Below are 16,623 nucleotides of genomic sequence, written 5' to 3'. Positions count from 1 at the left end.
GGGGAAATCATATAATGTAAGCCAACACAAATATACCACACATTTACAACAACAATGTGATTGCTCCTTCATGAATCATCAAGTAGAAGAGTATTATCATGTGAGTCAAAATGCTATTTCTCACAACACTAGGAGTAAGAGAAGATACATTGAAGATATTACCTCTCCTCCTCCTAATCAAGCCTCAACATCAAATACAATACCTCATATACTATTAGTAAATGATCAAGAAAATGTTTCTCAGTAGCAAAGGCAAAATAATAGCAGAAGTGATGTAAATGGTCCCCAAGTTATTCCATCTCAATCTCCTACACCTGCAACTCCCAAGGTTTCTACCAAAGCACCTAATGCATCATTTAGTGTGGTAGAATAGATGAAGAAGACTATTTTGAACATTTCCATGTGGGACATTGTTGCTACTATAGCTATGCAAAAGAAGTTGTTGCAGTAGGAATTGGAGAGCAGTGAACCAAATGATCTGCCACCTAGCATGAAAAGTGCCACAAGTTTTGTGCAACCATCAAAGGAGGTAGAAACAATTAAAAATGTTAGACCTCCTCCATTTTTTGTTTCTCTAATTATAGGGGATAAGCTATTCCACAATTTCATGATTGATTTAGGGGCTACCAATTTAGTGATGCCTAAGTGTGTTGCTGATGTCTTAGAAATGAAATATGAGCCCATTGTTAGGGATGTGTTATAGTTGGATGGTAGTATTGTCAAGACTATAGGAGTCCTTAGCAATGTTGAGATTTCCCTACATGCATTTCATGATTATACTATAATTCAATATATATCAGTTTTTGAAGTTAAGCCACACTTTGTCATCTATCTTTCAAGAGATTTCACTTCCCAAATAGGTAGCTACATATCCTCTAATTGGTCATATATGTTTTTTAGAACAAGGTATGGAACTAAAGCTTCAATTGGAGAAAATCCCTTAGCCCTCAACTATATTGAGCCCTACACTCCTAATCTCATTAACATGAATTGCACTATCCTAGAGATATATGAAAATGATATAGTGCTTGAGAACCTACCACTTCTTTGATAGGGACACCTGAATTCCTCTCGAATGAGTGGGCTAATGCATATCAGTTTGATCCTATATCAGAAACCCTAGAGACAGGTCTTGGTACTTATTGTATATCAAAGAAGGATTTTCTTGTCCCTAACCTTATGAAGAAAAAGGAAGATATAAGTGGGATATGGAGTATGTACTTTGATAGATGAAGGAATAAAAATAGATCAAGGGTTGGTGTGATGTTGATCTCTCCTACACCAGAAAGGTACTGCTTCTCATTCAAGCTTCATTTTAGTTGAACTCATAACATAGTAGAGTATGAGGCATTGATTCAAGGTCTCCTACTTGCTCAAAAAAGAGGAATTAAACCTTAAGTGTATATGGAGATAGTAAGTTTATTCTCTATCAAGTGAGAAACCAAAACATCACAAAGAATGGTTCACTCAAGTCTTATAAACATAGAGTATGGGATATTCTTGAAGATTTCAATGTATTTAATATTCAAAGCATCCCTAGGAGAGAAAATAGACATGTTGATAGACTTGCAGTAGTGGATGCATTTTATGATGTGCCAAGGAGCCTTGAAGATGAAAGAAGAAACAAATTAGAGTGGTGGTTACGCCTGCTATTCCTAATAATAATTTCAATTGGCAAGTTTTTTAATCCGATGCACAAATTGTGAGTTTCTTGTAGAATGAAGTAGAGTTCTTAGATAGAAACCAATCAAGATTACAAGACTAGTATGGGGATTAAATCATTAACCTTAGTTCCAATAAGTTTCCTAAGGGTTTGATTACCTTACAAAGTGCTTTCATTCCTAATGATCAAGAAAGAAATAGAGACATGAACCTTGCTATAAGCAAAGATGATCACATACCAGTCATGGTTGATGATGGGAGAACTCTAAACATGGGGAAGGTATGTGCTGAAATTGAACAAGAAAATTGCATCCATCTACGTCAAGAATTTAGTGATGTTTTTGCATGGACATATGATGACCTAAAGAGCTTTAACCCAAGCCTATTTCAGCATACCATAGACCTAAAATAAGATGCCAAACCAGTAAGACAAAAGAAAAGGCTAGTGAATCCTAGGATTGAACCCTTGATGTGAAAGGAGATATCTAAGTTAATTGAGGCTAATGTTATTTTTCCTATCAAGCATTCCTCTTGGGTAGCCAACCTTATCCATGTTAGGAAGAAGAGTAGAAAAATTAGATTATGTGTAGACTTTAGGGATAGTAACCAAGCCTTCCTTAAGGATCATCATCCCCTTCCTCCCATGGAGAAAATCCTATCTAGGGTTAGTGGTTTAAAAAGGTTCTCTTTCCTTGATGGATTTTTAGGCTACAATCAAGTGTTGCTCAAGGAAGTTGATAGATACAAGACTACATTCACCACAAAGTGGGGCACCTATGCTTACAGTAAGATGTCATTTTGGCTAACAAATGTAATGCCAATTTCCAAAATGAAATGAAGATGGCCTTCAAGAACATGATAGAAATATTTGTATTGGTCTATCTTGATGACATTAAAATATACTCAAAAAATTTGATAGATCATTTTGGCCATCTAAGAAAGGTGTTTGTCAGATAGAGAGTATGGAGTATCTTTGAATCTAAGAAAGTGTGTCTTTGCTACTAACCAAGGGAATCTATTAGGAAACATTGTATCTAAAGATGGTTTGACTATTGATCTAGAAAGAACCAAGGCTATTCCTTCTCTTCCCCTTCCCAACCACAAGAAAGGGCTACAAAGTTTTCTTGGTAGGATAAATTTTGTGAGGAGATTCATTCGTAATTTAGCCACCATGGTGAAACATCTTATGGCTATGCTCAAGAATAACATGGTCTTTGCATTGACCAAGGAAGGGAAAGAAATTTTTAAAGAGATCAAAGAATCCATAGCCTCATCTCCTACTCTTGTCAACCCAAATGTTGAGAGAGATTTCATCCTTTACACCTTAGGAGGTGAGTCAAGCATTTTTATTATTTTGAGTCAATCAAATGATAAGAATGAAGAACATCCCATAACCTTCTTTAGTGAAGGGCTTAAAGAGTATGAAGACAATTATAGCTATTTGGAGAAGCAAGCTCTTGTAGTCATAGGATCTTTGAAAAAGTTCAAACATATTCTATCCCATAATAAGATCCATTTGCTAGATCTGCATGCCAACATCAAGGATTTCCTTTTGAGCAAGGATATCAATGAGAAAAGAGCATGTTGGATTACTAGAGTAATGGAGTATGATGTGGACATCTAGATCACCAAGTTGGTAAGAAAGAAAGGATTGTGCAAGTAGATGGTCTCATCTCAAGAATTAGGTGAAGAAGTTGCTTTGGTATTGAAAGAATAGAAAAAGGTGAGAAAATATAATCGAAAGAATTAGATAAATGACATGATGGCCCTCTTATCAAGAAATGGATATCCTCAGGGATTGGATAGAGTTAAAAGAAGAAAATTTAGATTGTGGTCAATTACTTATGCCATAGTTGATGGTATTCTTTTCAGGAAGGACTTCAATGGACCTTTGCAAAGATGTATTCGTGCAGATCAAGCAGATAGAATGGTTTAGGAGCTTCATGATGGTACTGATGTGGTCACTTTTTAGCAAGAACCACTACCATGAAGATAATGAGGGTGGGTTATTACTAGCCATCCTTGTTCCATGATTGACATAGGTATGTTAGGAAGTATGAAATATGTGCCTTCTTTTTAGGAAAACAAAGCCTTGTAGCCCTTCCACTTCATCCTATTCAAGTGGATCAACCCTTTTCTCAATGGAGATTAGATTTTATAGGTCCTATTAATCCACCTTCTAGCTTTGGTCATAAATGGATTTGAGCTACTATAGAGTACTTTACCAGGTGGACAGAGGAAATTGCATTAAAGGATGCTACTGAGAATTCAGTTGTTGAATTCTTAGATGGAGGCATCACAAGGTTTGGTACTCCTTCCACCATTATTTCAGACAATGCAAAATCATTTGTAGGGGGGCAAATATGTGCATGGGAAGTTGATCATGGCATTTACTTGAATACATCCTCCAATTACTACCCCCAAGGTAATGGATTAGCTTAATCCTCCAAAAAAACTTAATCATAATAATTAAAAGGATCATAGAGGATAACTAGAGGTGTCGCAATCATAAGTTGAGAACAGCCCTTTGGTTGACAAAATAACACCTAAGAGAGTCATTGGGAACTCCCCTTTCATGTTGGTTTATGGTAGGGAAGTTAGGCTTCCTATTTCATTGGAGTTTCCTATGTATGCACCTTAAAATGGTCGCTTAGACTATGGGCCCCCATTATTCAATTTATCAATTTATCAATTTCCTGAATCAATGGTTTGTAATTAATATTTTTATTAAATCAATTTCCTTGGTCAAATTCAATTATTTATTTTTCTAAGGTTGATCATTTTATCCTAAGTCTTATTTAATTAAAAGAAAATCTCTCTTTGAATTAAATAAAATAAGTCCTCATTTAATTAAAAGAAAACATCTCTTTCAATTAAATTCATCCACATTTAAATAATTAAGAGAAAAACCCCTCTGTTTAAATATTTCCTATTTAATTAAAAGAACTTGCTCCCTTTTACTCAGATAAATCCCACGTGAAAAAGGAAATGAAATAAATAAAAATTAAATAAATTCCTTTTTCCTTCCCTCATTTAATTCTTCTCCTCTTTTCTCACTGGTGGAATTTTGTCTCACATGGATCAAACTCTATTATCCCATATTGGTTGTGAGAAGCTTCCCACTTTCACATTTTTCTTTATAAGGGAGATCCCTCTCCTCATTTTTGACATCAATTATTATGCTATTGTTATGTTGCAGGTTTGGAGAGCTATTTTTGAAGGAGTTTGAATATTAAAGCTTTTTGTAGAGAACTTCTATCTTCTTGTCTTCTTCTCTCATGCATCTATAGCTTCCATCATGAGTTTTCATCCTTGCATTTTCATATTTGCTTAGATCTTACTTTTATAGATCCATATTTATTTTTCATAGATTAGTATTGCATTGTTATTACATTTTCTTTCTTGCATTGTTTTGCATTGTCATCATTTAGATTAGTTTGCATTTTCATTTGCATGCATATTTTGATCCTTGAATCTCTTGTTTCATGGTGTACTTGTGATGCAGGAGCATCTAGAGGTATAAGGGTAATCTTGTGTCAACCAAAAAAATGTACTTAGACTTAGTTTTTGTTTCATGTCTTTTCATTTCTGGATACCCATTTGGGTCAAATTAAGGTTCCAACTCTCATAGTTCCACTATCAGTGTTCTAGGATAGAGTATTTGAACACCTTGGGATATGTGTAAATGTCAAAAAAATAGGAGTATGTAATTGAGCCATCATTTTGGTGAACAATAAGGTGTAAATTGGCCAGATGAATTTAATTATAATTTAGAGCATTCTAGAAAAAGTATCAGGTCAAAAGGCCCCACGGTTTGAAAGTTATCGCAGTTTTTCAATTTTTGGAGACATCCTAAGAATGCTTCAAAGTTAGGTTAGGGGCATTAAATGACCTTGAAAAGGGCCAAAAAATGGGGGATGATAAAATCTGGTCCATTGGGCTATAGAGCAGTTTGAGATCTTTTCGAAAATGTAAACGGTTCATCAATCGAAGCTACGGCTCAAAAGTTATGCCTCCCACAAGTTCGGTTACCGTTTTTGAATTCTTCTAATTTTGCGTTGACTTCTAATGCAACTTCTAGAGCCTTCTATTTGGTTAGTGGATGCCTACTAGCACTTTCTATAATTTATTCCTAATTCTTAACCCTCTGGGGTCTATTTAAGAACATTTTTGGCATTGTAAAAGGCAGTTTAGAGTGGAGTTTGAGAGGAGGTACTAAAAGGAGAAATTATCTCCAGACTTATACGGTTGTAAGCCCTTATGGCATGTTTTGAAGTCTATTTTATTTGTACTAAATGTACTAGCATATTTTCATAGTTAATTAAATTTTTCCTTTCCTGTTGTGTCCATTCTGTGCTTGGGTTGTGTCCCCATCAAGTCGTATCAGAGCTAGTTTTCCTGAGTGTGTAGACAAAGCACCGACTATGAGGTAGTTTGCACCAGGACTGTGTGGTTGTGGGTTTGAGTTAAGAAGATACCTCCATGAAGAGAGCATGGTGGAAGGGTCAGAGCTATTAATCCTAAGGAGGTTAGAGCCCTCCAAAGGTAGGTACAAGCATTGCAAGAGGAGCTCCATAGAGGAACAAATGTTGCTGCAGGCAACGAAAGTGAGGATGACAATGAAGAAGAAGAAATTGGACCAGAAGGGGAATTTGATGGGGAAGTTCTGACTCAGGTAGAGGAAAGGCTTTTTAGGGCCATTACTAAGTTTGGAAAAAGACCTACAATTGATGTGGGTGTATTTTTAGGAAATTTGAAACCAGATGAGTTGATCGATTGGATCAATGAACTGGAAGAATACTTTGAGTATGAGGATATCAGGGACCCAGATAGGGTTAAGTTTGCAAAGGCCAAACTAAAAGGACATGCCAAAAATTGGTGGCAAGAGGTTCAATTGGAAAGAAACAAAAGAGGAAAGGAGAAGATCACAAGGTGGGATCATATGGTGGACAAATTGAAGAAGCAGTTCATTCCTATTGATTATGAGATTGATTTGTTTAAGAAGATGCATGGGTTAAAGCAAGCAGGAAGATCAGTCCAGGAATATACAAAGGAGTTTTATTGACTTCTAATTAGAGTAGGGCATGGAGAAGCAAATAAGGAGAAGGTTGCTTGTTATATCAGTGGGCTACGACCTAGCATCCAGGAGGAATTAAGTCTGGTAAGAATGACCAGCATTGAAGAGGCATACCAATTTTCCCTACGAGTTGAAGAGAAGCTAAATAAGAGGTTTGAAGGGAGATAAAGAGGGCATGGTCAAGGAGGAAGAGGTAGTGGTAGGTCATCTAGAGGTTGAAATGAAACCCAAAAGAAGAATGAAGATGTGGGTACTAGCAGGAACCAGAGGAATGAGGGTTTCAACCGCTCCTGAGATCAAGACTTTGGAAATCAGAGAGGAAGAGGTAGAGGACATGGACAAGGAAGAGGAGGTTTTCATGGTACTTGTTTCCATTGCAATGAAGAAGGTCATCAAGCCTTTGAATGTCCTCAATGACAAGGAAGGACAGATAGGAGAGCTGAGGGTCAAACTAGGCTTGCTCATGTGGATGAGGATGCACAATCATCACATTCAGAGGATGCAGAAAGAGGAGAGACTTTAGTAAATGAAAGGGTCCTACTAAGTGGTGAGATTTAACTATGACAAAGGAGGAGTTCATTCTATACCAGGTGAAAGTGTGAGGATAAATCTTGTGATGTGATTATTGATGGTGGTAGCACTGATAACTTGGTATCAGAGGAGATGGTCTCTAAGCTAAAGCTCAAGAGGGAGAAACACCCCCAACCCTATTGGATTGCTTGGGTGAAAGATGATCATAAGGTCCCGGTAAGTGAACAATGTTTAGTGAAATTCAAAATTGGGAGTTACCATGATGAAGTTCTTTGTGATGTTATTCCAATGGATGTTTGCCATCTATTGTTGGGTAAACCATGGTAATTTGATAGGCATGCAGTACATGATGGTCATGCAAATACATACTCTCTAACAAAGGATGGAGTTTGCCACAAACTGAAGCCCATGAAAAAAGAAGCTAAAAAGGTATGTAGCAGTGCTAGGATTTGTCTTGTTGATGGAAGGAATTTTTTAGATGGCATGAAACATCAGCATATGTGCTATGCTTTGATTCCTAGGAAAGATAAAGAAGGTAGTAGTGAAATACCACTTGAAGTTTCAGATTTACTAGGTGAGTTTGGAGATATTATCTTTGATAATGTTCCAGAAGGATTGCCACCAGTAAGAAAAATTAGTCATCAGATAGATTTAATCCCAGGAGCTAGTTTGCCTAACAAGGCTGCTCACAGGATGACTCCTACTAAAACTAAGGAGCTAAATAGATAGGTTCAAGAGCTATTGAGGAAGGGCTTGATTCAGGAGAGCCTGAGTCCATGTGTAGTACCTGCAATACTAGCACCAAAGAAGGATGGAGAGTGGAGGATGTGTACAGACTCTCGAGCTATAAATAGGATAACCATCAAATATCAGTTTCCTTTGCTAAGAATGGATGATCTTATGGACTGCTTGAGTGGAGCTCAGTACTTTACAAAGATAGATCTCAAGAGTGACTATCATTAGATATGGATACGAGAAGGAGATGAGTGTAAAATAGCCTTCAAGAAGAAGGATGGTCTTTATGAGTGGTTAGTCATGCCCTTTGGATTGACGAACGCCCCAAGCACCTTCATGCGGCTTATGAATGAGGTACTTAAGAAGTTCTTGGAAAAATTTGTTATTGTCTATTTGGATGATATTTTAATTTTTAGCAGGACTTTGGAAGAACATTTATTGCATATTCATAGTGTCCTTGAAAGGCTAAGGGAAGAGAAACTATTAATTAATCTAAAGAAGTGTATCTTTGCAAAAAGGGAGTTAGTCTACTTGGGGTTTGTTATATCACCTGAAGGTCTCAAAATGGATCCAGACAAGGTAAAAGCCATCTTAGAATGGCCTACTCCAAGGTCTACTACTAAGGTAAGATCATTTCATGGTCAGGTTAGTTTTTACAAGAAGTTTATTAAGAATTTCAATGGCATATGTGCACCCCTGACCGACACAATAAGAGGGGATAGAAAAGAGTTCAAATGGACTGCGGCAGCTGCGAGAATGTTTTGAATTGATGAAGAAGAAGGTGATAGAACAACCTGTGTTGGCACTTCCAGATTTTAGAAAGTTGTTCCAAGTGGATTTTGATGCTAGTGGCAGCACTATTGGGGCTATATTAAGCCAAAAAGGTAAGCCTATTGCATATTTTAGTGAAAAATTGAATGATGCAAAAAAGAAGTATTGTGTTTATGATCAAGAGTTCTATGCAATAGTTCAAGCCTTAAAGAAATGGAGGCATTATTTATTGCCAAAGGAATTTTTTTTGTATACTGATCATCAGGCATTATAGTACCTAAATAGCCAAGGTAAATTGAATCAAAGGCATATGAAGTGGGTAGAGTTCTTTCAGAGCTATACATTTGTGTTGAAGCATAGAAGTGGAAAATCTAACAAGGTTGCAGACGCACTAAGTAGGAGATAGTTGTTTCTTACAGTAATGCAAGTTGAAGTAGTTGGGTTTGATGAACTCAATAACCTGTACCCTAAGGATCCTAATTTCCCTAAAGCATGGAAAGCTTGTAAAGAGCCTATTGCTATAGACAGAACTAAGTCGTTAGACTATTTGATTCAGAATGGTATGTTATTCAAGGGCAGTCAATTATGCATTCCAAGGAGTTCCATGAGGGAAAATTTGATTAAGGAGAAACACAATGGAGGTATGGTAGGAAATTTTGGTCGAGATAAGATCATTGCCATTCTTAGAGAACATTATTTTTGGCCTCAAATTTCACAGGATGTGAAGAAGTTTGTACGGAGTTGTCAAATTTGTCAAGTGGCCAAGGGATTTAGTCACAATAATGGACTATATCAGTCATTGCCTATTCCATCAAAGCCATGGGAGGACATAAGTATGAATTTTATTCTTGGATTGCCAAGGACACAAAGGGGTAATGACTCAGTATTTGTGGTGGTTGATAGGTTCTCCAAAATGGCACATTTCATTCCATGCTACAAAACTCATGATGTTGTCCATATTGCAAACTTGTTTTTCAAAGAGGTGGTAAGACTATATGGTCTCTCAAGGAGTATAGTTTCTAACAGAGATACCAAATTTTTGGGGTATTTCTGGAGAACATTGTGGAAAAAGTTGAGAACAGACTTAAAATTCAGTTCCACACGGCACCCACAAACTGACGGCCAAATAGAAGTGGTAAAGAGAAGTCTAGGCAATTTGCTGAGATTTTTAGTTGGGGATAAGCCCAAGGGATGGGATTTGATTCTACCACAAGTGGATTTTTCTTACAATAACTCTATAAATAGGAGGTAAATCACCATTCCAAATTGTATATGGAAGTAGCCCAAGGACTGCACTAGAATTGAGGAAGATAGAGCAAGGAGAGAGGATAAGTGTTGAAGCTAAAGAATTTGCTGAACATATCAAGTGTCTACATGGGGAGGTTCAAGCACACATTACCAAGATGAATCAAGAGTATAAAGCTAGGGTTGATCAAAGGAGAAGACATAAGGAATTCCAAATAGGGGATCTAGTCACGGTACGCTTACAAAAAGAAAGATTTCCAGTCAGTACTTAAAACATGCTAAAAATGAAGAAATTTGACCCCTGTAAAATTCTGAAGAAACATGACTCAGTAGATGCATATAAAGTGGAGTTTCCAGATGGTATTCACATTTCTCCTATTTTCAACATTACACACTTAATAGAGTATCATGATGATGGTGCAGATGAGGAGCCATTGCCAATTCCTGCTTCTAAAAAGTAGGAGATAGAAGACATTTTAGATCATTGTGTGGGTAGGAGTACCAAACATAGGCAGTATGAAGAGTATTTGGCCAAGTGGAAAGGAAAATCAATCAAGGACTCAACTTGGATATCTGTAGCTAAGGTTTCCCATTTGAGATTTCCTCTACCATTCATAAAGTGACAGGGTCACTTTTCAATCTACCCTAAGTGTCTGATGCAGGAGCATCCAGAGGTATAAGGGCAATCCTGTGTCAACCAAAAAAATATACTTAGATTTAGTTTCTGTTTCATGTGTTTTCATTTCTAGATACCCATTTGGGTCAAATTAAGGTTCCAACTCTCACAGTTTCACTATCAGTGTTTTAGAATAGATTATTTGAACACCTTGGGATACATGTAAATGCCAAAAAAATAGGAGTATGTAATTGAGCCATCATTTTGGTGAACAAGAAGGTGTAAATTGTCTAGATGAATATAATTGTAATTTAGAGCATTTCAGAAAAAGAATCAAGTCAAAAGGCCCCACGATTTGAAAGTTATCGCAGTTTTTTGATTTCTAAAAACATCCTATGAATGCTTCAAAGTCAGGTTAGGGGCATTAAATTACCTTGAAAAGGGCCAAAAAAATGGGAGATGAGAGAAGCTAGTCCATAGGGCTATAGAGCGCTTTGAGAGCTTTTCAGAAATGTAAATGGTTCATCAATCGGAGCTACGGTTCAAAAGTTATGCCTCCCGAAAGTTCAATTACCATTTTTAGATTCTTCTAATTCTGCACCAACTTCTAATGCAACTTCTAGAGCCTTCTATTTGGTCAATGGATGCCTACTAGCACTTTCTAGAATGTATTCCTAATTTTTAACCCTCTAGGGTCTTTTTAAGAACATTTATGGCATTGTAAAAGGTAGTTCAGAGTGGAGTTTGAGAGGAGGTACTAAAAGGAGAAATTATCTCCAGACTTATACTGTTGTAAGCCCTTAGGGCATATTTTGAAGCCTATTTTCTCTATACTGAATGTACTAGCATATTTTCGCAGTTAATAAAATTTTCTCTTTCCTGTTGTGTCCATTCTGTGCTTGGGTTATGTCCCCATCAACTTGCATGGGCACAAACTAGGTCAAAACTGAGAGCCTCCATTACAAACCCTTGCACTCCATGAATAGAGAGTTATGAACCACCATTCGAGACCTCATTCTTGAGCAATCTTAGATAGCATGACTCATAGAACTATGTCCACATTTTAGGCATACATTTTTTGCACCCACCATGGGGCAACCCACCTTTACTTTTTGGTTTTAGACATTTTTGGAATTAACCCCCTTGAGTAGATTTGTTTGGAGACCAAAAACCCTATATCTAAAAGATTTGATCATATCTCCCAAATGGCTAAGTATTTTGATCTAAAAAAAAAAAATTTTGCAAGGTGGCGATATGTCATACAAGTTTCAATCCAATTTTTAGTTTTTCTAAGGTATTTTTTATTTTTTATAATATTTTCTTTATTTTTAATGAAAAATCATTTTAAGGAGAAAATTAGTGAATTCTGTAGAAAATTCTACATTTTTGGAAAGCTCTCTAAAGCCTAAATAGAGTTATTTCTTTGTGTTTTGATTTTAGAGATCATATTAGGGCTCAATAATTCTGTTAGAAGTTGTAATCTTTCCTTGGTGTATTTATAAACCAAGGTTAGAACTCCTTTCTTTATTGTTGTAATATATTAGGATATAAGCCAAGGTATCCTAATATATTTCTTTTTTGTCCTTTTTGCACTACATCTTATTTTTTCATCTAGTGGAATATGTGAGGACAAATATTTATTGTAATTTCTAATTTTAGATTATTCCTCCTTAAGAGGAATCTCACACTTGGCCTCACACACTTATGAATGGTGGCATTCATAGACATGGGAGTTACATTCTAACTCCTCTCTCTCATCTCTATTTAAGAGATGGCCCTCTTCTCTCATTTAACAATTTTTTAAGAGAGATTTCACTATTTTTTTAATCTTCTTAAGTTGGAAGAAATTGAGGTTTTTTTGGATTTGGCTGGTTTACTGCCAAACCCGATTAACTCCTGTTTGCTCTAATTTGTGCAGGAGTAGCATTTATAATTCTTATTTTAATAGTATTTTTTTTATTATATAGGAGTATCATTTGTGGTTGTAGTACATTGGAGGACATATTTCTTTTTCCATTTCTAACATAAAGAAATGGAAATGGAAATCCTTATCTGGACATATTATGGAAATTATTGTGGTCTTTTTTAAGATACTTCTCTGCAGTGGTTTCAGCTAGTTTCTCACTGGGAGCATGTTCCAACTCTGGGTTGTGAACCCACCTTCATTTCAGACTTGGCAGATGTTGTATTTGAGGCTCTTCCATATGTAGGAGCAATGGCAGTGTCAAACCTTCTCTGCAGATCTGAGTCAGAGGGTCCCGTCATCGAAATGGGCTTCATTACACCATACTTCTTTGGGTCCTCTGCTAGTGATCTATTCCCTTCTTCGTGTTTGATGCACCTCATTTAAAGGCCTAGTTGTTGAAGCCCAGCCCTTTATAATACATGGCTCGCCATGAATTTTTCTAGCATCATCATCAAGATTGGAATGTCGGTCCAGAACACCGAATTCAATTCCACGATCGTCGATCTGGTTGACAAATTCTCCTACGTGGTGAGCATTGCCAGGATCAGCTCCATGATTTTTCCCTATGGCTTCGATCTTTCCGGCTCCCCTGCTACTCCTTCCTCCTCCGCCTTCAATGTCACGGACGCCCTTGTCAAGGCAAACAATTTCAACCTCTTCATTTCCCTCATGGAGGCCTCTGGCGTTGTCTCGGAGTTCCAGTCGGAAGAATCCTACGCTGGGATCACCATTTTTGCCCCCACGGGCGACACATTTTTTGCCATGAATCTCGAGACTCTACAGGGCCTCACAATGGATTAAAAAGCCCTAATTCTCAAATATCATGTTTTGCTCTCCTATTACCCGCTTGGATCTTTGCAGACCATCTTCAATCCTGTTCAGCCAACTTTGGCAACTCAGGCGATGGGGGCTTCAAGCTACACGCTCAATATCACTCAGATTCATGGTGATGTTGTTGTCAATATAGGAATTGTTCAGGCCCCTGTTACAGAAATCGTCTTTGATCAGAAACCCCTCGCCATTTTTGTTGTTCCCAAAGTTTTACTCCCCAGAGAAATCTTCGGACATAAATCTGCCCCTACTCCATCTCCAGCGCCTGCGCCAGCAAGTTTTCCTTTCCAGTCTCTGGGCCCTTCTCCATTTTTTGGGATTTCCCAACCTCCAATTCCAGTCCCTTCATTTTCTAAACCCCCAATTTCCGTTCCTGGAAAGTTGTTGATCTTTGAAGGCATCGCGTCTTAGCCGAAGAAGATTAGAACTATACTTTTTCGACTTTTTCTGCACCTTTTAAATTTCTAATTTTGTCTCTTGCATGTTTAGAATATTCTCTGTGCAATTATTATTTCTAACTTTTTTTCTGCATTCTCTGTCATTTTTTTCAAAAAAAAACAAATCATTACAAGCCTTTTTTTGGTATTGTCTTAACTTTTTTTGGAAATGGCATCTACTTTAATTTATTCATTATTTTAATATTTTTAATGCCCCTTCTTTTAGAACTTTTAAAGATTTTTTTTTAAATATGTAATTTTGTAGATATGATCATATTTACTATGATCTTCATCATTTTAACAAAGTAATATCAATTTATTGATTTCATTTTTTAAGGAAGTGATATAATCTTTTTTATGTTCTTATTATAATTTTATTTTTCAATATTATCTACATTGTCTTGATATTAGACATGATTCATATAGACTTTTAGAGGATTAGTCCATATAATGTTCTTCATTCCATATTGTGTCTTGTGATCATTCAATAGTTGAAATTTCAGATTTAACATCTTATTAGTTATTAAAACTAATGTCTATTACTCTATCCTCTCTATGTCCTTGTACTATGTTGAGTCTTCCTGTTATTGATATCCAAGGGTTTGTTACCCCTTAAGTCTCCTATGTAGACAATCTTCTCATAGATATTATATTCCAAAATATTAAGTATGGAAAGGCGATTATTTTCTTTAACCAATCTATTTTCGTATATTTATTTGCATATATATGGGGGCCCACATATATGCCTAGATAAATATATAATTTATGACTATAATGATTTAGAAATTAATATATACCTTTGCAAAATGAATTAAATACTCGTTTACCCTCAATGGAGTCTTATACCTGATATCTATATTTAGTTGATCTTCCTTAAATCTATGCATTTACCTTAATTCTTAATTGGATTATGAGTAAGCTTACACATTTGCCTTCATTTTGATATTTTGATGTGCCCATAGTTGCACTTTTATGCTTTTATAGCATCGTTCTATGCCCATGTTGGCACTTTATGGTTTTATACCATTGATATACATGATTTATATGATTTTTTTTTTGAGTTGCATAGGGAGCCAATTTTTTCAAGGATAACTATGTAGGTCCCCTCAGTATAACTGATACATAGTTTCCTTATCTGGCCCATGGAGTATCCCTCCATCCTATATTGGTATGCACTCATTTTATGTGGATTTTCCCTCCATTTGATCCTATCTGTTCCATTTTGATAGGATAATATTTTTATGGAATTTCCCTCCATGTTGTTCCATTTTTGTTCCTCAATGAAGAGGATGTTATTATTGGAGTTTTCTCTCCAAATTCAAGTGATTTGATCCAATTTGAAGGCAATATGTTGTTTTATCCTCATAATCCATTCTTTTGATTATCCTAACAAATCATGATAATTCTAATTTGATCAGCATGTCTCTCCTTTATTTTATTTTCATATATTAATGTGATAATGATCTGCATACATTATTGCTTAGATCACGAGTCATGAACGTTATGGAGGGATGCCCCCATTAACTTGCAGTGGGATGATTCATTAAGTGGATTGTCTATATCCACATGATTGATGCAATGTTGATGCACGTTTCATTAGTTGGCCTTGTCTATAGTCATTTGTGCATTAGTATCATATACTTTTCATGAGAGCATTGATCAAGCTTTTTACTCAATTTGTCCTTGTTGACAATTTTAGAGCATATAATTTATCTTGATATCAGGTTATCTCCATTGTTTTGTGGTAACATGTTTTACTCATTGTTTCTCTATGAGAGTTTTATTATCCTTATTCAAAAGGATTTTGAATTTGCATATATGATGGCATTCTACTTGTGGATATTTGTCTTGTTGTTCTCTTTTTTTAGGTGATCCATCAAGGAACCTTCTTGGTTTTCCACATATGAAGAGGTGTCTATGCTTCCACTTGATCACATTCAAAGGACTCATGTACTTCTCTTGGATCTACAAATGTTGCATATGGCTTGAAGACAATCAAATTACTTCATATTGAAGATTAAGTTGCAGATTTTTGTAAATTATGGATTTAATACCCTTTGATGTAATTACCCCAAGTAAAGATTAAAGGGGGGTGTTAGAAGTTGTAATCTTTCCTTGGTGTATTTATAAACCAAGGTTAGAACTCCTTTCTTTATTGTTGTAATATATTAGGATATAAGCCAAGGTATCCTAATATATTTCTTTTTTGTCCTTTTTCCACTACATCTTATTTTGTCATCTAGTGGAATATGTGAGGACAAATATTTATTGTAATTTCTAATTTTAGATTATTCCTCCTTAAGAGGAATCTCACACTTGGCCTCACACATTATGAATGGTGGCATTCATAGACATGGGAGTTACATTCTAACTCCTCTCTCTCATCTCTATTTAAGAGATGGCCCTCTTCTCTCATTTAACAATGAGGTTTCTTCCTCTTCTCAATTATTGTATGAGCATTGCTCTCTATCTCTCTCTCTCTTCCTTCTTAGGCTTTTCATGCCTCATTCATAATATCACAAGGGGTTTTCTTTGCTTTCCCCTTTCCAAATATCTCGTCTCATGGTGTTGGAGCTTGAAGCTTTCTCTCTCCTATTTTATGGTAATATCTTTTCATGCATTTACTCACTTAGATTCTTTCCTGGTATTGCTTATTTACATATTTCTTTTTCCATTTCTAACAAATTCAATTTGCAAAATTTGGTTTATTTTGACAAAATGGCTCCCTAGGGCACAAATGAAAAGATATTTT

At 36.1% G+C, this 16,623-nt stretch overlaps 1 pseudogene; it reads left to right on the top strand.

Moving 5' to 3' along the window:
• Positions 1-13,032: 13,032 nt before the first annotated feature.
• LOC149531703 (fasciclin-like arabinogalactan protein 4 pseudogene) lies at positions 13,033-13,845 on the top strand (annotated as a pseudogene).
• The last annotated feature ends 2,778 nt before the right edge of the window (positions 13,846-16,623 follow it).

This window comes from Cupressus sempervirens, chromosome 11, assembly GCF_028749045.1.
Source record: "Cupressus sempervirens isolate cs-2001-9-10 chromosome 11, ASM2874904v1, whole genome shotgun sequence".
Taxonomy (NCBI): Eukaryota; Viridiplantae; Streptophyta; class Pinopsida; order Cupressales; family Cupressaceae; genus Cupressus; species Cupressus sempervirens.
Note: the sequence above shows the minus strand (reverse complement) of the source record. Positions and strands in the feature narration are given on the sequence as shown.